This window comes from Alosa sapidissima, chromosome 18 (genome assembly GCF_018492685.1).
Source record: "Alosa sapidissima isolate fAloSap1 chromosome 18, fAloSap1.pri, whole genome shotgun sequence".
NCBI classification, from domain to species: Eukaryota; Metazoa; Chordata; class Actinopteri; order Clupeiformes; family Clupeidae; genus Alosa; species Alosa sapidissima.
The window spans coordinates 15322823-15344295 of record NC_055974.1 but is presented as its reverse complement, the minus strand read 5'-3'; the positions used below and the strand labels follow the sequence as shown (position 1 = coordinate 15344295).

The following is a 21473-nucleotide window of genomic DNA, read 5'->3' as shown; positions in this document are numbered from 1 at the left end:
GTATTAAAAAATTGTGCACCAGCAGCAACTTGGAACCACATTCAAATCCTCTCTCTCAGCAGGGTTTGTCACCGCTGAAGTCAAATTCTAGCCTAGGTGCTTCTACATCAACCGCTATCGACAGGAAAGGAAAACAAACGTTTTGCGATCAGGAACCGTTAGGAATTTTGCAAACACATAAGTATAACGCGAGAGAACATGGATGTGTTCTCCATTTGAGGAACGTTATAATCGATTGCAGACGTGAACAGACAGCTACAGACACGGAGCGCATAGTAGGCCTACTTTCACTTATAGTGTGCATATTCATTATGAAACAATATGTTATATGATATGGATTTCTCAATGGATTGCTTCGTATCACAACGGACATTTCAGGAGAACTGATTTTTTTCATGAAGATTAACTTGTTGTGAATCTAACCAACCTATTTTAAGGATGTGTCATGCATGCTACCTCTTGAAACAATTTGGTGTTTGGACACTGTCTGACCGTATGCAGCGCCACTGCTCACAACCCCAAAATTCAGAGCTTGGAATTCTCCAAATCTTTGAAATGGCCTAACTCAGTCAACCAGTGAAATAGTGAACCCCACAGATTTCAGTGGTCATCAGTCCCGATATGTTATACTATGTTATTTATACATAGTTTTTTTTTACATCAGATCATTCTACACAGTATAATGAATAGGCTGTGAAAAAAAAAATCACAACCTATTCATTATACTGTGTAGAATGAACTGATGTAAAAAAAAACTATGTATAAATAACATTAAAAAACGACTTTAGCTGGGTTATCACAGGAAGGGTCACATATTGCTAAATATCGGGACTGATTACCACTGAAATCTGTGGGGTTCACTATTTCACTATTTCAGGTTCACTAAGTTTCATGTATGAAAGAGTGTCGAGATTACCATCCGCTTATTGTGAGATAAGGCATCCGCTTTCATTCATTCATGGAATGTGTGCTGTGCTGCAATGGAAACCTTATTTTGAATAGCCAAAGAGGTCTACGATAGCCTAAATTTAGTTATTTTTTAATTATGCATGATTTACGTTTTTATAAAATTCGTAGGCTGATGACTGGCAGCAACAATTGTGTTTAAATGTAGGTTACTGCTTCAGCCTCTGGCAAGCTCAGAAGGGGGCCATACAATAAATTAATTTATGTGTACATTTAGTGACTGTACACCAACAGAGTTTTCTGTGAATATCTTGAGAACCGTAGGGCCTAGGATGACCAATTTTTTGCGTATGTTTGCCTCCAGGGGTCATGTTAACCCATTCCATATGCACACATGAGCATAAACAGATATTCACACACACACACAAATACATTCACAGTAATCATATGTATGACACATACACACACAGTAGACATATGTACGCATGCATGCACATGCACACACACTGGCCCCCTGTCCAATTTCACCCTGGCATCCCTGTTCTACACCAAAAGGTTGCCATACAGTAAGCCTTTTATTGTCAGTATGCATTTTGGGCAACCAAAAGTCCTATGGGGTTTCCATAGGGCATTTTACAAAACGCATGAGCATACCTTGGCAAATATGGTCTAAAGTAGGGGTGGGCGATATGGACATAAAATAATATCTCGATATTTTTTGTGATTTTGATGATAACGATAATTAGTCAATATCCTTTAAAAATTTGTTTTTGTTAAAGTCTGAGTTACTTTACAGCTCATTATTTATGAATAGCATCATTACAATAATAACCAATAACCTAACCTGTGCCTAACCTGTGACTTTTTAACCAAATCAACCAATGCATTGTCACTCTATGACACATTTCCAATTCTGCCCCCCACTTGTGTGTGTGTGGCAATGACATGGTCTAGCCAGCTACATTAGAGAAGATGAATAGGCCTAACAGTTTCCCAAGAGAAAGTCTGAAGCTGAAGTTCCTTTCAAACCTTTACATAGGATTCACTGTAAAACTAAGCAGACCACCAGAGTACATCTCAGTTATTTCCTTCGATGTTTTGTTTAAGAGCAACCATGTAGGCTAGCATTCCAAGTTACAGAATAGAAACTAATGTGTTAGCTTATGGCTAATGTATATGAGAAATCCCATAGAGATGCTAACGGTTAGCATAATCGGTAAACGTAGATATTTAGAGCGAATTTCAGTCCATTTACAAAAGAGTTACATGAGAATAGTTCTTTGTTCACAACTGACTATTAAAATACTCAAATGCTAATGTTTTCTCTCCATATAATACCGTGTAGGAAAAAACGTGACCGTCTCATCAATGCTACTTGAACAGAAGTAGCCGCATACAATCTCAAGCTGGCTACTCTCGCAGCACAAAATAAACATTAGGCATGTGTGTGACAACGTTGTGACCCACTAGTGATCATGTGACACTTACTCTGCTGCAGCCAGGGGCTTCTCCCGCATACACCTCCTGGGAATGTACTGTATGAGTCTTCAATGCGTGATTTCGAGTGTTTTTTCCCCATAAGTAATTTAAATACTCGATAATGTCAATTTGCACATCGTTAAAACAACAATCATGATATTATCGTAGACAATATATATCGCCCACACCTAGTCTAAAGTACTCATATTTCATTCTTTATTGATTTATGTTTGCACACAGCTTTATAAGACCTGGTGCTCGGGCTCAGTTGTGTCAAATCAAGTTACCTAGAAGGCTGAAATGTGGTCAGTATAGAGATACTTGTTATCCGGCAGAAAGAAAAAATAATATTCTAGCCTCTATAACTCTGTACAAATACTTCAGACAATTATTCTGATTGTTTCCTAAGAAACTACAGGGTCTTAGCTTTCTAAAAAGGTCAAACATTTTATGGGGGGGTCTAGAAATGGTCCTACCCAGATCAGGTTAAAAAGTACCCAGTTTTGATCTAATGTGATCTTGTCTTTTCCTTCAGAGAACTGACTGAGAATATATTTAGAATATATATTTAATATATTATATTCGCCTGAAATGGCATGGCATTGCACTCGGAATATTGGCGGAACAAACAAATTCCGAGAGGATTAAGAATAAACAAAAAGACGACACTGGGCAATCATGATCCTGAATTTAAAAAGAAGTGGGAACAAATTTTGACCAACCAGAACCGGCGGTAATCAACATTATTCCCTCACTTCTCCGCAGCTTGATGCTTTAAGCCGTGGTTTGTCATTTGTCCCAACAAACAGAGTTAATGCTTTCAAACTTAAAGTTGACGCTTACAAATTCTTCAGACAACTACATTTGAAGCATTTTTTCAGTAATAAAGTTAGCCAGGCAGACACAACGTATGACCCTCTCAGTAAATTAAAGAAAAAATCCACTTTCATGCCACCTGGCGCCCCTAACCCTACCCTGGCCACATTCAGTAAATTAGTGGAGAGAGATATTGACACTGTTGCTAAATCAAATAAGGTCACAAAACACAACATAAGTCTATTAGAAAGAAAGGCCCTTAATGAACTGAATGCGGATCCAAATATTATCATCAAACCAGCAGACAAAGGAGGGGCTATAGTTGTGCAAAACACAAAGGACTACATAGCTGAGGCCTTTAGACAGCTTGATCTTGACCTCATTCTACAGACAGTTGCCGCACAACCCTATGGATGTTTTTGTAGAGGAGAGGAATTCCATCTTGAATGAAGCATTACAAAACCAGTGGTTGACTAAAAAACATTTTGAATTTTTAAGAGTAGAACATCCTATGACTCCTGCCTTCTACTTACTGCCTAAAATTCATCAGAGGTTAGTGAATCCACCAGGGAGACCTATTGTGGCGAGTAAAAATTCACTCTCAGAACCTTTAAGTCAATTTGTGGACTTCTACATTAAGGACATTGTAAAAACTTTACCCTCTTATGTGGCAGATACTGCTGATGTCCTAAACTTATTGACGGACATTTGTATGCCTGAATGCTCTTTTCTGGTGACCTTCGATGTTGAGGCATTGTATACCAACATCCCACATGAGGAGGGGTTGGAAGCTATGGACTTCTACTTGGACCCTACAAAACATGAATTTCCTGTTGAACTGCTGATGAAACTCACTAAGTTCATTCTGAAATCTAACTATTTCATGTTTAATAAAAAATACTTCCTTCAAACCCAGGGTACAAGCATGGGGTCACCATTCGCTCCCAATTATGCAAATTTATATGGGTTTATGGGAGGAAAGATTCATATTTAATAACAATCCTTTTGCTACTAATGTATTGTTTTATCACAGATTTATTGATGACATCCTCTTGGGTTTCTCTGGAAGTGACGACCAACTCAAGTCTTTCAATGATTATATTAATGCCATTTACCCAAATCTGAGATTTACTCTGGAATACAGTCAACAGACGATCCACTTTTTAGACTTTTTACTAATTACGGTAAATGGTGAAAGAAAATTAGACACCTCCATCTACCGTAAGAAAACGGACAGAAACACCATATTGCATGCCACTAGCTTCCATCCTGACCATCTCATTGACAACATCCCTTATGGACAATTCATCAGGTTGAGAAGGATTTGCATCAGAGAAGAGGACTACAACGTTAAGGCTAATGAGATGGGAGAAAGATTCAAACAGAGGGGGTACAGCTCTTATTGATATAGCTCGAGAAAGGGCCAATCAGAAAGATAGAGGAGAGCTATTACATCCCCGCCCTAGACAACATAATCAAGAAAATAGAATTGTTTTTGTGTCAGAATATTCTACTGCTTCGAGACAAGTCAAAAAAATCATAAACAAACACTGGACAAAATCCTGGAATGTGACACAAATCTTAATCATTTGTCTTTTTCCAAACCTCATTTCTGTTTCAAAAGAGGCAGTAATGTTAACCCATACAGACAAACTGGCTTTCTCAGCAAGTCTATGGGAATTATAGATGCGGTAGACACTAAAACATTCAGCCACCCACATTCCGGACGAAAATATAATTATAAATATAAATTGTCTATCGACCCATGTCATTTATGCACTGATATGCCCTTGGCCTTATGTATGTTGGGCATGCAACCTCAAGCTGAGAATAGCAGATCATAAGGCAGCCATTAGAAACAATAATCTTGACTATGCCATTGCTAGACATTACACAGAAAAAAAATCATGGTTCTGTTGCCTCCCTGAGGTTTATTGGCATTGAGAGGGTATTGCCAAACCCTAGAGGTGGTAACATAGTCAAACAGCTCTTGAGAAGAGAAGCCTTTTGGATAAATGAACTGTCTACTCTTGAACCCGCCGGTATGAATGAATCACAGGACTTAAGCTGTTTTCTGTAAATGTGAGTGTTATAGACAATAGGGTATTGTCCATTGGTTTAGTAGTATTTGAGGCATTGGGGATACATTAATGATACCTGTGACACATATATTTTTCTACAAAACTCTTTGCTCATGTTAGATTTTTGATGATGCTAATTATATATTTGATAATAATTGTGTTGATATCTTTGAGGATGTGGTCTATTTAATTGTCTGTTAATTATATTTAACTGTTTATGAGAATATTGGATATTGGCATTTAAAAATTGACTTTAAAAACAACTGGTCATGTGACTAGAAGGTAATTAAGACACACCTGAGAGCTCAGACCATACCTGAGCGAACCTGAGGACACTGTATGCGAAACGCGTTGTTCGCTCTGAATAAAACCGAGTAAAAAGTCAACAGTGTGCGGTAGAGCAATCTTATTTTTGCTATTTTAGTCTGATTGAATTAGGGTTAATGGTGGAAGTAAATACAGCAAAAGGATATTTGGTATCAATCGAACCGTAATTTCATGTAGATTAAGAATTTCAGGTGCCTACAGTGCAGATTTGTACCAGAAAAAAGATATACAGCTTTGAATGGACCATGGTATAATGATTATTGGGCCAAAATCGTAGATATTAGCTGATATATCCCATACTGGTAAAAGGATCTTTACCAAACTTGGTGTACTTACTCACCGTAAGTTCTAGCTGGCTGAGGCATAGAATCAACTATCTGAATTGACATTAAAAAAGATTAAGACATTTATTAAAGCAAAACAAACTTTATTTTCAACCTCCACATCTTATTTTAGTATTGTAGTAGTATCCTCTCTGAAACCAGGGGAAATCAAAATAATTTGCTGTTTTAAAAATGCAAACATCTGTGTGAATACCTGTTTTAAAATAACTGTTTCAGTTCATAAATGATATTGGAGTAAAAAACAAAGTACTAATACATAACATTCAGTACATCAATAACAACATTGTAGTTCATTTTGACAAGCTAAATGTCAAAATATCTGCCGCTAGGGTGCGTCTAGATTTCTAGGCTACTATTTTACATGTTACATGTTACCTATGCATTACATAGATTTGCATATAGTTTTATGCATGATGGGAAGATGGTTTCCACCAATGTAAGCGACCCTGCTTGGTACTGATTGGTGAAGGGTGTTGATGCAGATGGCGTGAGAGGGTGGCACTTCTCAAGGGCTGAGGAGTATAAAATATAGTGTATTCATAGGTGCCATCTACGTCACTATCAAATAGAACGCCGCCATATTTACGTCCGATCTCGCCCAGTATAGCCGCCCACACTGCACATTTGAATGTGTGTGAGAGAGAGAGAGATATGTGGAGAAAATTTCAATTTTAGGCTCCGATCCTTATTTGTTACCCCCAGATTTATTTTGTCCCTTATGATCTGCCCCAGGCTTGCCCAATTGGCTTTCCGCGATACAGTAGGCTACATAGCCTACTTTGTTCATAACCCCTCCCCCGTAGGCTACAGTGGAAGGCATTCAAGAGAGCTGGGACGATTGAAACACGGGACGAATGAAACATTCCAGTTTTCTCCGAGTGTAGGCTAATGATGATAGACAAACGTCCTTCGGTCAAGAGCATGTTAACATCCGTGTATCAGCCAAATATCTTCCTGCTATGTCATTGTATCACGGAGTTACAGGCGATAAACGAGTTTTGATTGCCAAAAGTAAACTTCATTAGAGGTTATTTTTTTATTGTTAGCCTAATGAGTATTTTTCATTTAAAGGTTCGACTTCATGCTTATTCAGTAGACCATTTAGTTCTCCACAATCCCAGACTTTCATATCGCATGCTTGTTTACATGGAAAGCAAAACAAGCTAGGCCTAGGCTATGTTCAATCTTCAATCGTCCCGACCAGGCTGTAACTCCATGTATTTTAATTAAATGCACAAATATCTGTGTTTAAACAATCATTTATGGAGGTGAGACATGGAAAAACAGTTTTAGGAAGATGAAAATGCATTTGGGCCCAGGTAGGGGGTTGAGTTTTCCCATGGTATCCATGGAGACTGACGGCCGGTGGGTCGTTAAGCCTAGGCCTACTTATTTGGATGTGCCGTGGCCTAAGCCACGTAATGGGAAAGCTTACCGTTCTAGCTATAAACATCGCATAATCATCCACAGGGCATGATATTTCAAAAACCGCTTTATAGGCTACACACTTCACAATGATGGCAATGATTATCAGACATGCAGGAAGAGGCTATAGCCCTGCAACAATCTATCTAAAATAACCCCTATTGGGAGTAGGCCTACCATTCATGATATGTGTTTTAAGTTGTGGGACGTTTTATATTATTGTAGTCTTAGGCCTATGTTCATTCATCCCCTTATGTTGTTTCAACTGTCCCGAGGAGGGAGGAATGAAACGCACGTTAGGGGTGGGCGGATCGATCTAAATATCGATAGTATCGATGCGCTGGTATTGGTATTTGATCGATACAACTGTAATTGAATCGATATTTTAATTTAGATATCTCTCCTCTACGTTCACTATACTTTGCTTGTGTCTTCCACCTTCCTGAGCAAATGCCGCTTTCACATCTTGGCCCACATTGCTCCTCCTCCCCCTCCTACTCCTCTGCTGTGATTCGTTGTTGTGTCGTCACGTGACTCACTGACACAACGCGCAGAGGAGCAGCGAGACTGATAGCACATTGAATGAGAGATCAGGATGGCCGAGAGGAAGAGAAGTGTTGTGTGGAGCTATTTTACGGCACTAAATGATAATACTGCAACTTGTGATACGTGTAAAAAGAGCATTCGATACTGTGGCAACACTACAAACCTATACAAACCTTAAAAACGCATGACAAGGAAAATGCTGATCTACAAAAACGAAGAAATGAGGAGGGAAATCAATCCACTTCCAGACCCCCGGCACAGAGACAGAGTTCGTTGGGAGAGTCATTTCAGAGAGGCAGAGAAAACCCAGGTAGCTTGTAAGAGTAGGCTAATATTATGTTAGTCATGTCATATCGCGTCTTCTGCATTAGTTAGTGTGATTGCTCAAGAATAAGACATCGCGAAGCTGAGAGCAACCTGACGAATTTTAATTAATTTAGACCTGGGCTGTATTCACTTATCCCGCGCGCCCCCTCTAACATTAGAATACACTTGTGCAACTTGTGTGCACTTGTTATTTAGGCCTACAGCCTAACGGTTTGCTAATATAATGTCCATTGTCTAGCATGGCAAACACCTATATTGAGCTGTTGTCTAAGATAACAACTGGCTCGTCCATATGCTTGCATATAGGCTATCATGCACTCCTGATTGCTTCCATCTAGTCAAACATCCATCATTACCGCATATATTGATAAACTAGAAAATAAACATGAATGTTGAGCAATCACACACATTTTGTTGTAGGCCTAGTATAGATCACACATTCAAATAATATATGCAGCCCATTGAAACATGTTATCTATAAACATAGTATTTTTTGCTCTTGTGACCTGCTATATTTAGTAACCACAGAGGCTTACTTAACTGTCTCATGCCTTTTGAACTATAGAAATATACAACACAACTACCTCTATTTTTTTTTATATATATGTCCTATATTTCTATTTTGATACATACATGTTCTATATTTCAGTCTTGCACTTTAATTTAATGTTTATTGTCTATGGCTATGTCCATAGTATGTCTATGTCTGTATTTAAAGCATGTCTATGTCTGCATGGGAAAGTAAGAAACGAAATTTCAATTCTTTGTATGACCAGTGCATGTAAAGAAATGGACAATAAAAGCCGACTTGACTTGACTTGACTTGACTTGAAATCAACTGCATCTAATGAACGCCAGGGTAACACGCTAGCTGCTGAGCTGTCAGCACAATGTCAGCATCGTTTCAGAGGTATTGAAACCTGTTATGGTCTTGCTGTCAGCACCTACCTGGACATAAGATTTAAAAACCTTGGGTTCCGTGATATGGCAAATGTTGAACCTGTGAAAGCGCGACTCATTACTGAAATGCAGTTGATCAACCAGACCTCGGCCCCTTCAATGTCAGCCCCTCCAGAACCAAGCTCAAGCTCTGCCACCAGCTCTGCCTCATCAATGGCTCCTGTGACTACCTCATGCTCCCCTGCAGGGGCTGCTGCAAAAGGTGGGATATGGATGGAATTTGATTCCCAAGTACTGGCTTCCCAGCAGCATCGCACAACTGGCACAGATTCCCTAATTGAAATGCGCCGCTACACAGAAGAGAAGCCAGTTCCAAAGGATCAAGACCCACTTCTTTGGAGGCAATGGAGGCAACATTCCCCTCTCTAAGCAAGCTAGCAAGGAAACACCTGGGAGTCATTGCCTCATCAGTTCCATCAGAAAGGATCTTTTCAAAGGCTGGGCAGCTAGTGAGTGATAGAAGAAGTGCCATAAAAGGGAAAAATGTAAATATGTATGTTTCTCAATAAAAACCTCTGACTTCAACAGGGGACAGGGCCCAGAAGGGGGGCTCAGGGAATGTAATTGCACAGGTATTTTAGTTCTTTGTTTGTTCTTCAGTAATAATTGTGTGCACTTTATTTCATTTGATTTTAAAACCAGAAAAAAGGGAGAGATTTTTGTTATTCTTTATTTATTTTTATTTTATTTATTTTTTAAAAAGGCTGTAAAATTTGGTTTGTATTCATTCTACAGTGCCTAATAACTAATAATTTTGTGCACTTCAATACATTAATAAACAAATATTGCCTAAAGAATTGATCATTCATTCACCTCAGAAATAATGAAAAGCTCTCCCCTACACAAAAGTATTTCTTTAAGTAAAAAGTATCGTATTGGTATCGGTATCGGCAATACGGACCCTATATGTATTTGGTATCGGATCGATACCAAATTTTGCAGTATCGCCCACCACTAACGCACGTCCCACTTTTGCTGTAATAATTCCTGAACGGTTTTGTTCAAAGCTGGAAATGCATTTGTATTTGACAGAGGACAGATGTAGGTTATAGTGACCAAATATTAGCTTTCAGTGTGATACGATCGGTTTGTAGGCTAAATTACGTTTAGACCTAATTAAAAAGTGTTTCAACTGCTCCCCTGCCTATCAATATGCTGTGGCTGGATGGGTCAAAAACGTGAAAGTGCGGCACCTGGCCACCAAGGATTTATATTTAATCATGGGAAATGTAAGTATTATGTAAAAACAATTCAAATGTATGATTTTGGTGGTAGTTTACTCTTACTACATGTAGTGAGGTCTAAGCTAGCAAGCTAGCCTACCACTCCTTTTAGTGTCATTTAGCTCACAGCTAGCTGTCACTAATCTGGATAATGTCCTTTAATGTAAGATGTGTTTATACGTATTTTATACACTCCATGGTTTATACTCATTGAAAGAACATGAAGGGAATGGAAACGAGGCGATTGTGACTTTATGGGAGCAGTTTGTGGTGGGTTATCAGCTGTTAGCTGTCAGACGGTCAGCTGTTGTGTGACCACTGTGAACACTGGGCGGCTGAGCTGCCCGAATTGGTCGTAAAGATGGCGGCGTAAAGCTACAGTGACGTCATGAGACACAAACGAATAGCCCTCTGTGGGGGAGACATTGTCAGGGGCCCCAGTTGATGACATCTCCTCCCTATTGCTTTGATGGTTGGTCTGGACTTTGGTTGGGCTGTACTATCATTGCAATACGGTGAATAAAGATCAACAGTCTTCGGAAAATCTTCTATCTACATTGTCTCCCTCGGACGCCTTGTTCCAGAGTGCTAAATCACTAAATAGTCAAGTGGTAATTATTAATTGGTCAATTGGATTTGGAAGTGGCCATTTTCTAGCCTGGAAAATCCAGACCCTGGTAATCTAGAAAGATTAAGGGTCTGGCCACGAACAATGTAATGGCCCAACTCGAGGGGCGGCACCAAGCATGTGTAGCAAAGTGCTTGGTTGCCATATATAAACTACCAGAGCAGGCTATTCAAGTAAATGAACATAGAGGCTGTCTCAGTCAATAAATAGTTTATTTGTTTGTAGTCCTGGTCTTATCATTTTCTTAGAAAGTTTCTTGGTTTTTTTCTTTAAAAAGAGAGAGAGTACAGAATACACATAACAATAACAAAGGAAAATACACACAGCCAACATAAAGACAAAATACCATAAACAGACACAAATGCCCCCAACTCTTAAGTAATATGGGCCCACACCCACCCACTACATCTCAGGTCAGACCGCAACCTCTATAGAATCAAGCTGGGAAGTGATGGACTAAGCTATAAGTCACACAAGGTTACTTCGAACTACACACCCTTCTATCTAAGGAAGTAATTTCATCACACGAGGATACACAGCAATTGTCAACCCACACTAACAGGTGCTCACACAAAGCAGGCTACTACACAGGTTTGGCTGATTAGATGAAGTTCAGTAGGCCGCAGGCCGTAGATGGACAAAGAGAGAAGCACGGGGCAAAATATATAAGACATTAAGAAAACCCAAAACAAACCAAAAAAAAAACAGACAAAGCGCCTGCCCGTACGAAGACGCACGCGCACACACCCACACACAGACACGATATCAACAACCCCAAACTAAAAGAAAAACATGACTGGCTACGATACTAGAACTCAAACAAAACACGGAGAAAACAGTGGTCAAAACCCCTTGCCCACAATTCGAAGGCCTGTAGGGGGAAAACGTTTAGTTTAAAAGGCTTCAATAAACCATCACGCTATAATAAGTCACTGTGACACTTGCACATCACGGACAACATATATACATAGGCCTACCTTAAAAAGTCAATGACCGGTCATCACAAGAGGTGAGCCGAGGTAGGAGGGGGGACAGGCTTTCGGCATACTCTAGTGAAACAAACTAATGTTAACAAACAGTCAGGATCTTTACTATGTCGGAGCTCGCTACTCGCTAATTAAGTTATTATAAACAAGGGAGACACCATTACCTTGCACAGCTGGCGATGAATGCTAACGCTACTGGCTGCCACCCAGAGTTTGTCTGAAGCGATTCACTAAAAAAACAACAAGCACGCATGACTTAAGAACACTAGCCGAGGGCAACATGGTTCCTTCGTAGTTGATAACCACATGCAGCATAACAAAAGCCTTTACATACCGCTCAACGACCGATGTACCGCTAGCAATTCCAGCCTTCCGACGCCGGCAACACATTACAAACAAATGACGCCGGAAGACCGTGTTTTAAACAGGAAGACATTTGTTGCTCATTGTCAGTCCCACCCCCAGATGCACACAATCCGCCTGGCAGCTGTGAAAAGTTCACCCGACTACACTCACCCCGGCCACTAAAGTTCACCGTCCCGGTGAACAGTCCCTGAAAGGTCAGCTGTGTTGGAGAATAAGGCACCTACTGGTCTAACAGGCTGATTGGGAATGGCTGATCGTGGCAGGTTATAGGGGTTTGAATGCTGACCAGCAGTACTACGACTAGAACCCCTTCGAAGGGGCATGGGCAGGTCTAATGGAGCGTTGACCCCGGGTGCTAGGAAAGAAGGGGATATGTCATAGTCTAAGGGTTTTAGGGATTGAGGCCTAACCTGAGGAAGAGGTAAAGTTGGCAGTATTATGGGAGAAGTGAGTGGGCCTGCACCGCTGGATAATGAACCACTGTGCTGACACTCGACTTCAGATAATGATGGTCTCGGGGCATATTGCCCATCCTCTCTGATAGTGGGTGGAACAGTTGCTCTCTCAGAGTCCTCTTCCTCCGGTCCATGCAGGGCTGGCTCTAAATCACGTGAGGCTGGGTGCGGAGCTGTATGGGCTGTGATAGATGGACTACAGGGTGCTCCAGCTGTGTGGGGGGGGGGCTCTGTGAGCTGGATAATCTCCAAAGGTCCTCGTCCTCGGTGTCATCTGGGCTAAGTGCCCCAGTTCCCCCCAACTCTGGACGTGGGGCTGCATGGGTTGGGATGCGGGGTAACTCCCCAAAAGGCTGGGATGCAGGACGAACATCTTGTCTGCCCCTCGCACCTCTGGGAGCTGGTTTTATCTCAGTCCGGTGCACAACTCTACAGGGGCCATCTTCACCATGAGGTTTGAGCCTATAGAGGGTCCCAACTTGGTTGAGGCATTCCATCACCTCATGGACTGCCGAATTCCAGATATCTTGAATTTTGTGTCTGCCATGATGGTGATTTCTGCAGTACACCATGGTGCCAGGGGGAAGGATGGGGGTTGGTTCTGCATGGTCTTTGTTTCGGTGGGCTGCGGCGGCTTCCAACTGGTGACGTGCATGGTCATATGCTGTCGAAAGGTGCTCTCTGTGTTGGGCCATCCAGTCGCCAAGGTCACTATTCAGGGGATCGCTGTCGGCTGCACCCAGCAGCTGGTCCACAGGAAGGCGGGGTTTTTGCCCAAACATCAGCTCGTACGGCGAGAAGCCTGTAGATTGGTGTTCCGTGGTGTTGTATGCAAAAAGGAGCTTTGGGAGCAGTTGTGGCCATTTTCTTTTTCGCTCTACCGGCAGTGTTCTGAGGAGATCGTGAAGGGTGCGGTTAAACCGCTCACATTGGCCATTCCCTTCCGGGTGGTAGGGGGTAGTCCTACTTTTCCGAACGCCATACAGTGTGCAAAGTTGGTGTAGCAGCTCTCCTTCGAAGCACCGTCCTTGATCTGAATGAATGCGTTGGGGCACCCCGTAAGTATAGAACCATTTCTCGGTTAACACCTTAACCACAGACTTGGCTTTTTGGTCCATTGTTGGGTAAGCCTGTGTAAATTTCGAGAAAACGTCTGTGACCACCAACACGTTCTCATGGCCACTGCTGGCACGCTCAAGGATGGTAAAGTCAATGGCTATTATTTCCAAGGGCCGGGTGGCCAGTAAGTTCCCCCGAAATGTCCGGACCTTGGGCTGGTTTGCCTTCGCCACCACACACCGCTCACATTCCTCGCACCATTTCTTGAGGTCATGACTCATTCCTGGCCAGTAGCACCGTTGGCGGACCAGGCTTGTCGTCCTATCTACTCCCTGGTGCCCATGGTTGTTATGCAGGTTGGTAAGTACTTCTGCCCGCAAGGACATTGGTAAAAGGAGTTGCAGGACTGTAGCTTTGGATGGGGGGAGTTGCACCTCTCGATATAACAGCCCATCCTTTTCCTTGATTCTGCGCCACTGTTTCACCACCCCTCGCACTCCACTTGGGGACGCCTTCACCTCAGCTGCACTAGGGGGATGACCCCTCTTCCAAAACTGCAGAAAAGCATTGAGGCAGGGGTCAGCCGCTTGTAGCACTTGCAGGTCGTGCTTGCTCCGAGATACTGAGGCCCCAACCTCATTTACTTCTGCCACCCGGGGGCCCAGCCCGGGGGCCATCTGACTTCGTACCCAGGGTGGCACTTGAATGCCTAAGCTGAACGTCCCATCCTGGAGAGGTTCGACACCCCGGGGGCCCAGCCCAGGGGTCATTTCTTTCCCTGCCAAGGGTGGGAAAGTCAGACAGTGTCGCCAGGTCGTCTCCCTGGGCAGGAGTTCCGCCTCCCCGGGGCCCAGCCGGGGGGCTTCAACTTCTTGCCGATCTTGTTGGCGGATGGAAGCACTAAGTGCACTAGTTTCGCCTTCTTGGGTGTTAACTCTCGGGGGGCCCAGCCCCGAAGTTGTCCCAGGGTCTGAGTTGGTGGCTACTGGCAGTCGGGAAAGCGCGTCGGCATTGCGATTTGTTGTGCCCGGTCGATACTTAATATCATAGTCGAACAGTGCAAGTTGGGATACCCACCTCTGTTCAACAGCTGCTAACTTCGCAGACTGCAGATAGCGGAGGGGGTTATTATCAGTATAAACTGTGAACTTATGGCCAAGGAGGTATTCCCGAAACTTTTCGGTTACTGCCCACTTCAGGCCCAAGAGCTCCAGCTTCATAGCACTATAGTTAGACATATTCCGTTCACTAGGGCGCAACCCTCGACTAGCATATGCAATAGGGCGTTTTTGTCCATCCTGCTCTTGGGACAATACCGCTCCCAACCCGGCGTGACTTGCATCGACTTCAACAATGAATGGGCGAGTGAAATCAGCATACCCCAGCACAGGGGCCTGGACCAGTCGACTCTTCAGTGCCTGGAAAGCTTCCTCGCAGTCCTGGCTCCAATGCTGATCAACCCGTCCACGCAACCGGGGCCCTGGTTTCTTCCGTGTCCCCTCCAGTGCTCCCACCAACTTATGTAGTGGAGCGGCATAAGCCGCAAAACCCCCCACAAACCGCCGGTAGTATGAGGCAAATCCGAGGAAAGAGCGGAGTTCTTTAACAGTTGAGGGCCTCCTCCACTCTGCCACAGCTCGGATTTTCTCAGGGTCGGTGGCTACCCCTGATGCTGAAATTATGTGTCCCAAATAACTGACCTCAGACTGGAAAAAGTGACATTTCTTGAGCTTCAGTTTTAGGTTGTGTTGTTGTAATCTCTGCAATACTAGTTCTAGCCGTTCCAGGTGTTGTTGGACAGTAGTGGAAAAGATCACCACATCGTCTAGGTACAGTAGTAGTGAATGGAAGCTCTGATCGCCGAAAATTCGTTCCATCAGTCGCTGGAAAGTTCCCGGGGCATTACACAACCCAAACGGCATACGATTGAATTCAAACAGCCCGAATGGTGTGCAAAACGCTGTCTTTTCTCGATCTTTTTCATGGACAAGGACTTGGTTGTATCCACTGGCTAAGTCTAGGGTGCTAAACCACTTGGCTCCGCCTAGCGCATCCAAGGTTTCTTCGATGCGTGGTAGAGGGAAGGCATCCTTCCGCGTCCTAGCATTAAGCTGACGGTAATCAACGCACAATCGGATGGAGTTATCCTTCTTCTGCACTACCACGATCGGCGATGCATAAGGGCTACAACTGGGCTGGATGATGTTATGATCCAGCAACTCCTGTACGTGCTTCTTGACTATGTCATACTGTGATGGTGGGAGCCGACGGTACCGTTGTCGCACTGGGGCTGTATCAAGCAAGGGGATAGTGTGTTGAACGCCGGTCGCACATCCTAAGTCTCCATCACCCTGACTAAATGTACCTCTGTACTTTTCCAATAAAGCACGAGCTTTCTGTTGTTCTTGGGCAGATAGGGCAGGCCAAGCAAGCTGGGAGAGATCAAGAGGGGTACTGTTCTCTGTCTGAGTAGACTGGATAAAGACTACTTGCTCATCACATCCACCCACCATTTCAAAGTGAACAGAGGGGCCGGGGGCAGGAGGTGTGGTTACATATAACTCGCCCAATGGTAGTTTAGGCCAAAGCCACTGGTCTTGATCTCCAAGGTTAACGACAGGAACATTGACGTTGCCACAAGTGACCGAAAGGTAAGCAGTTGGTATCAGCAGATTCCCAGGTAAGTGTCCATCAGTAAAGGGGATGGGCTCCAGTAGAGCAGATGAAAGGGTAGGCCCCAGGCCCTGGTGGCAAGAAGCGGGGACCAACTTCATCGACCCGGCGGGTATACATACGGCTGGGCCTGCCTGCACTCGCACTGATCCTACCCGGCCGCTCTCAAACACCTTCTCCAGGTGCTGGCATTCCGAGAGAGCTCGACGCCACACTTTGCCTGCCTGGCGAACTGCTGAAGATTGGAAAAGGAAACTGCCATGATCTATGAACAACTCCTGGTAGCAGTGTCGAATAATGTTCATTCCCAAAAGGCCGGGAACAGATTGCTTATGCGTTTGGGTGTTGGGGTGAAGGAAATCTTTGACCACCAAAATACCCATCTTCTGGAAAGTCCGGCCGAAAAGGTGCACATCCAGTTCCAAGTACCCAAGATAGGGTATCTCCAGGCCATTAGCAGCCTTTAATTTGAGCCAAGTGCAAGGCTGTAGCTGAAGTTGAAGAGATGGTTGTAACTGTTGTTCAAAGAACCTCTGGGTGATGGTAGTCACCATGGAGCCGGTATCCAGCAAGCAAGCTACACTCACTCCTCCCATTTTAACCTCTACTACAGGACATCTACCAATAAGCTGAGATGCACCAACAGAACAAAAACCCGGAAGTCCCCCACCTGACGCTTGGGTCCTGACGTCAGGGGGCGCTAGTTTCCCTGCTGCTGTGAACGGGAGTTAGCAGCTAACTCTGCTCTAGAATTAGACCGGGATGTGAGGGAGCAGAAACGTGCGATATGACCAGGCTGGTCGCAACGTGCACATATGGGCGTGCCGTCAGATTGAAAACGGAGCCGCGAACCACGTGACTGGGGCCTAAAGGTGGAAGGGGCCATAGGCTGGGGAGAGTCAAGACGTTTCATAATAGCCTCTAACTGGGCCTGCTGCTTGCGAAGTGATTCTTTCATCTCTGTTAACTCATTGGTAGGAGCAGCAGCCACAGCGTTGGAATCTACCTCGCATGGGGAAACAGCGTGCGTGCTAAAGGAGTGTGCCCGTGGCCTATGGTCAGTATGTTCACCCTCCTCCACCCAACGAATGGCTTCACTACGAATATCAAAGAAACCCATAGTAGGGTTAAGACGCACTTGACGTCGTAACTCTCTCTTAAGCATTATATCTCGTACGTTTTCAATAAATTGATCACGCAAGACTACATCAGGGTTAGCAAAACAAGAGGGGTCTTTTAATTTAACTGCTTCTAGCGTGTGCATAAGAGCATGAGAGTATTCGGTAACAGACTCCCTTTCGAGCTGTCGTCGCTGAAAAAACTGCTTTTGCAGGCTAACGTAAGACTGAGTGCAACCATATATGCTTGTAAGTACACCAAATATCTTGGTGGGACTGTCACGCTCACCAGCAGGACGGAACTTGACTTCTCTCTTAGCCTCCCCATCAAGCAAATCAAAAATTATTAGGGTCTGTTCAGCAAGGGGCATAGGGCGTAAAGATAAATGTCTACGGGCCTCTTCTACCCACTCCTCGACAGGCAGAGAATCTTGGGATACTTTTCCCGAGAACCTTGGACATTTGCGTTCCCGGGGGAGGTATACATAGCGTTCTACTGCACCTGAGGGGATAGATCTAGTACCAGAAGACTGACCTGGGGGGGTTTGACCTGATGAATCACCTTCAGCTGGAGGGACTGGCCTCTGGGCTATCTGCTCTCTTAACTGCTTGTTATCTGCCTGTAGCTGCTGCACTAGGTCTGTCAGGGCTTTCATCTGTGTGACCATCTCCTCCATGATTGCCTCTGAGAAAGGAGAGGGGGTCATAGATAAGCGGACGCTGAAGTCTTCACCAGGGATGTGCCCGCTCCGTCAGTTGCCCGCCGACTGGGTTTTTCAACCACTGTTTTCCCCGGAAAAAAAAAACTTACTACCAAAAGCCAGCCAAGACACCACATATACAATAGAAAAAAAATACAATGCACTACTAACACACAAACCACTGGACAGCCTCAGCTAATCACCCTGCTCGCAGCGCCAAATGTAGCAAAGTGCTTGGTTGCCATATATAAACTACCAGAGCAGGCTATTCAAGTAAATGAACATAGAGGCTGTCTCAGTCAATAAATAGTTTATTTGTTTGTAGTCCTGGTCTTATCATTTTCTTAGAAAGTTTCTTGGTTTTTTTCTTTAAAAAGAGAGAGAGTACAGAATACACATAACAATAACAAAGGAAAATACACACAGCCAACATAAAGACAAAATACCATAAACAGACACAAATGCCCCCAACTCTTAAGTAATATGGGCCCACACCCACCCACTACATCTCAGGTCAGACCGCAACCTCTATAGAATCAAGCTGGGAAGTGATGGACTAAGCTATAAGTCACACAAGGTTACTTCGAACTACACACCCTTCTATCTAAGGAAGTAATTTCATCACACGAGGATACACAGCAATTGTCAACCCACACTAACAGGTGCTCACACAAAGCAGGCTACTACACAGGTTTGGCTGATTAGATGAAGTTCAGTAGGCCGCAGGCCGTAGATGGACAAAGAGAGAAGCACGGGGCAAAATATATAAGACATTAAGAAAACCCAAAACAAACCAAAAAAAAACAGACAAAGCGCCTGCCCGTACGAAGACGCACGCGCACACACCCACACACAGACACGATATCAACAACCCCAAACTAAAAGAAAAACATGACTGGCTACGATACTAGAACTCAAACAAAACACGGAGAAAACAGTGGTCAAAACCCCTTGCCCACAATTCGAAGGCCTGTAGGGGGAAAACGTTTAGTTTAAAAGGCTTCAATAAACCATCACGCTATAATAAGTCACCGTGACACTTGCACATCACGGACAACATATATACATAGGCCTACCTTAAAAAGTCAATGACCGGTCATCACAAGAGGTGAGCCGAGGTAGGAGGGGGGACAGGCTTTCGGCATACTCTAGTGAAACAAACTAATGTTAACAAACAGTCAGGATCTTTACTATGTCGGAGCTCGCTACAGCATTAAGTTATTATAAACAAGGGAGACACCATTACCTTGCACAGCTGGCGATGAATGCTAACGCTACTGGCTGCCACCCAGAGTTTGTCTGAAGCGATTCACTAAAAAAACAACAAGCACGCATGACTTAAGAACACTAGCCGAGGGCAACATGGTTCCTTCGTAGTTGATAACCACATGCAGCATAACAAAAGCCTTTACATACCGCTCAACGACCGATGTACCGCTAGCAATTCCAGCCTTCCGACGCCGGCAACACATTACAAACAAATGACGCCGGAAGACCGTGTTTTAAACAGGAAGACATTTGTTGCTCATTGTCAGTCCCACCCCCAGATGCACACAATCCGCCTGGCAGCTGTGAAAAGTTCACCCGACTACACATGCATTTGAAAATCTCACTGCACACAATTGGATAACACTAGACCAATGTTTATTCTGAATGATTCCGGACTTCGACACAATTGGATAACACTATGACCAATGTTGCAGCGCTGTCGTCATCAGTTTAGCTCGCCTCTGGCCCGCATATATCAGATACGCCAATTTTTATTGGTTCCCCGGTATGCAAGGGGTAAAAGTAACGTGCAGCATTGCTCATTCCATTGTACTCCCACGAGAACTCTGGATTTCCAGGGTAGACATTTTCCACGACAGTATCCTGATTGGAGTGCGCTTCTCTGTTTACTTTTTGGTGCAGTACTACTAACCGCTGCTAAGAAACTAGTCCCTCAAAATGTTATGTGATCATTGAAATGCAAGGATAGAATAATGTTAGAAATAAAACTATCAACACAGACATTTACATCGACAGTCTGCCGTTATAATTTATTTGTCTGCCGTCATATGTATGTATTTGCCTGGGTGTACTGTGGAGTGGGTAAGACTGTTTTTAGTGGCAGGCTGCGAAGTCTGCAACTAGACGGACTGGATAAAACGTGTTGAAAATGGTCTCCACTGATAAATATCACAAATGCTAACTTGGAAATGAGGTCCTATGTCCAAAATCCTGAACCATCCCTTTAAAAATGTGTTGTTGCCTATAGCAATGCTATAGTAAATCAGCTTTTGCTGCTACAAGATGATAGCTCACCTCCACATTGGCAGATAATGCAAAGATCTGCGCATATGCCAGGTTCCTCTTCAAGTGCTGTCTCATCATTCATTGCAGTGAAATGGAAAATAATGAATCAAGACAGTACTTAGCACAACTAAATACTGATATTCATCCCAGGGGAAAATATTGCTTCTTACAACAGTCTCATCTTTCAGAAACAAAATGTTATGGTTAACAGTGCTATCCTAATAAATTGTGTCCTTTAATGTGCTTTGTAAGAAATTATAAGGTGGCTTGTAACTCATCCCATAAATCCCATTTTTTAAGAGATTGACAAATTTGTATTTAATTATATTATTGATATCTACCGTCAAAATCTTCCAAAATATTTAGATATTATTTTTTGCCCACCCTTAACTTCAACTGAACAGATAACGACATGCCACATTACTAACATCAAAACTGGAAGACAATGCTAGTCTTCAGGGTCACAGAAATTGCCAGGAGAAAGTGAACAACACCTTGAAAATAGCAAGGGCCACAGTTAGCAGTCATACTGTACTAACTCACAACAGCACAGAAAGCTATAATTTACAGTTGGAAGTACTGTAGCACTGCTTGTACTGTGGAAAGGACTGCATGGGCAATATTGAAAGAGATATTGGTCAGGTCATGACTATGCTAGTGGAAGTATTTCACTGTTATGTAAATGCTAAGCACATTTACCTACAGTGATTGCAATCAGATTCTTGATTCTTATATACAAAGGAGGGGTATTAAACTCA

The 21473-nt window shown here is 43.4% G+C and overlaps 1 protein-coding gene and 2 long non-coding RNA genes across 7 annotated transcripts in view; 1 reads left to right on the top strand and 2 right to left on the bottom strand.

Annotated features, from left to right (window-relative positions):
• LOC121690139 overlaps positions 1–21473 on the top strand; it is a 70507-nt gene that overhangs the window by 35048 nt on the left and 13986 nt on the right. The window lies entirely within an intron of this gene.
• Positions 12020–12432, bottom strand: LOC121690177. The gene is made up of 3 exons (XR_006025011.1): positions 12383–12432; positions 12213–12278; positions 12020–12111 (listed from the first exon to the last, which is right to left on the bottom strand). It is a non-coding gene; the product is annotated as an uncharacterized LOC121690177 (long non-coding RNA).
• Positions 19383–19886, bottom strand: LOC121690176. Its single transcript, XR_006025010.1, has 3 exons — positions 19837–19886; positions 19667–19732; positions 19383–19568 (listed from the first exon to the last, which is right to left on the bottom strand). It is a non-coding gene; the product is annotated as an uncharacterized LOC121690176 (long non-coding RNA).